The sequence below is a fragment of the Chenopodium album genome, chromosome 13, assembly GCF_948465745.1.
Source record: "Chenopodium album chromosome 13, dcCheAlbu1.1, whole genome shotgun sequence".
Classification (NCBI taxonomy): Eukaryota; Viridiplantae; Streptophyta; class Magnoliopsida; order Caryophyllales; family Amaranthaceae; genus Chenopodium; species Chenopodium album.
In genome coordinates, this window is record NC_137846.1 from 1,004,687 (window position 1) to 1,007,354 (window position 2,668).

Sequence of the window (2,668 nt, forward strand, 5' to 3'; positions counted from 1 at the left end):
TAATAGGAATAAGATAAATACTAACATAATTAGGAAACTAAAGATATTATACAATCTTTCCTAATTATTATCTTAACATCCCCCCTCAAGATGGAGCATGTAGATCTCGAATGCCCATCTTGTCAAGTAAAAGTTCAAATTGCGCCTTCCCTAAGGCTTTTGTAAAAATATCCGCCAATTGAACCTTTGTAGAAACATACGATGGCTTAATCACTCCTTCTTTAATGGCATCTCGAATAAAATGACAATCTACCTCAATGTGTTTTGTCCTCTCATGAAACACCGGATTATTTGCAATATGAAGCGCCGATTGACTATCACAATACATGTTCATACCTTGTTTATGTTCTACACCCAAGGATCGAAGTATTTGTTTCAAGTGTTTCAACTCACATGTCAACATAGTCATGGACCTATACTCGGCATCTGTGGAACTCGTAGCTACTGTTGGTTGCTTTTTAGTCTTCCAAGACACAGGAGATAACCCAAGAAGTACAAACCAACCTGTCAACGATCTACGAGACAAAGGACAACTCGCCCAATCTGAGTCACACCAACCTTCCAACTGAAGACTACTATCCGACCTCAAGAGAATACCTTGACCCGGACATTTCTTCAAATATCTGACCACTCTCAAAGCTGCCTCCCAATGTTCCTCTTTGGGGCATTGCATAAATTGTGACAAAATATGCACCGAATAAGCTAAATCCGGCCTTGTGACTGCCAAGTAAATCAGACGACCAATCAACCGCCTATATTGTTCAACATCTGCAAACTCCTTCCCTTCTGCAAGAGCAAGTTTATGATTTTGTTGCATCGGAAAATCTGCCGGCTTAGCTCCTAGTAGCCCTGTCTCAGAAATAATATCCATAGCATACTTGCGTTGACATACATAAAAACCGTGCTTGCTACGCGCCACTTCTAGCCCCAAAAAATATTTCACGGCTCCCAAGTCTTTCATGTTAAAGCATTCACTCAAATATGCCTTAAATTTCTCCAACGCAAGTGTATTATTTCCTGCAATTAACATGTCATCCACATAAATCAAGACACTCAACTGCAATCCATCCTTCGAAAAAGTGAATAGAGAATAGTCGGAATATGACTGTTTAAACCCATATTTCTTCAACGCCTTGGACAATTTCTCAAACTAACACCTCGGAGCCTGTTTCAAACCATACAAAGATTTATTCATTCTGCACACTTTTTCAGAATTGTTCTTCTGAAACCCTGGTGGAACTTTCATATATATATCTCTTCTTCTAAATCACCATGCAAGAAAGCGTTATGCACATCCATTTGATGTACATCCCAGTTTTTAATTGCGGCAACTGCTAGAAAAATACGTACCGTTGACATTTTTGCTACGGGTGCGAATGTTTCATTATAGTCAATGCCTTCCTCCTGATGATTGCCAAGGATCACCAATCTTGCTTTCAAACGCAACAAGTTTCCTGCCTCATCTCTCTTCTCGGTGTAAACCCACTTGCTTCCAAGTGCCTTCTTCCCCACCGGAAGATCTTCTAGGGTCCAAGTCCCCTGATCCTCGAGAGCCTTTATTTCTAAGACCATAGCTTCTCTCCAACCTTCATGTTGCATTGCTTCTTTGAAAGATCTCGGAATTCTTGCCTCTGTCACTGCAGCAATATAATTTCTGTGTTTTTCGGAAAAACGATCATAATTCACATAATATGTTATAGGATAGGGAGTACCTGACGAGGATGATGTCGCGGGTGTAGGTGGACTTTTACTTTTCCGAATAGTGTGAGTGACACAATCACGCAATTTTGTCGAAGGAATTTTTACTCTCTTTCCCCGACCCAACTCTTCTTCACCGGAAACCACCTCACCGGAAACCACCCCTGCACCGTCCTTGTCCCCCCTGAGCTGCTGCTGCTGTACACCATCGGACCCCGTAGCCTGACCACTCGGGGCTGTAACAGAAGCTCCCCGAGCTGCGGCATCTTGGGGCTGCTGGTCCAGCGAGCTGCCAGCACCTGCTGATGGTGCTGCCTGGCCAGCGCCCGCTGGAAAACCAGCGGCTCGAGCAGAAGCAGCTGCTCTGCTGTCTCGTGGGCTGCCAGCGCACGCTGGTTTCCCAGCGCCCAGATCAGCAGCAGCTGCCCTGCTACCCTGCGGGCTGGCTGCGGACGCTGGGTCTGGCAGCTGCTGGTTGGCTGCGTGTGGCTGCCTTGCTACATGCGGCTGGCCAGCCACCTCCCTCGCACTCCCCTTATCGCCATTATCCACCAATTCACCATTGTGCCACGCCATAAATTCATCTTCTTCATCATCGTAACCCAACTCCAATTCACCAACTACTCTCGATGTCTTTAAGTAGTCACCATTCTCCGTCAAACTCTCTTTAATAAATGGGAACACACGCTCATGAAATTTCACATCCCGTGAAACAAAATACTCACGAGATTCCAAATCAAACAACTGCCACCCTTTCTTCCCAAAAGGGTAACCTAAGAAAACACATTTTCTACTCCGCGACTCAAATTTATCTCCTTTACTTCGTTGATTATGTGCATAACACAAACACCCAAACACTCTTATAAGCTCATATGGGGGAATTTTACCGAATAACATCTCATATGGGGTTTTATTTTGAAGCACAAAACTAGGAGTTCGATTAATCAAATAACATGTTGTCAACACACAT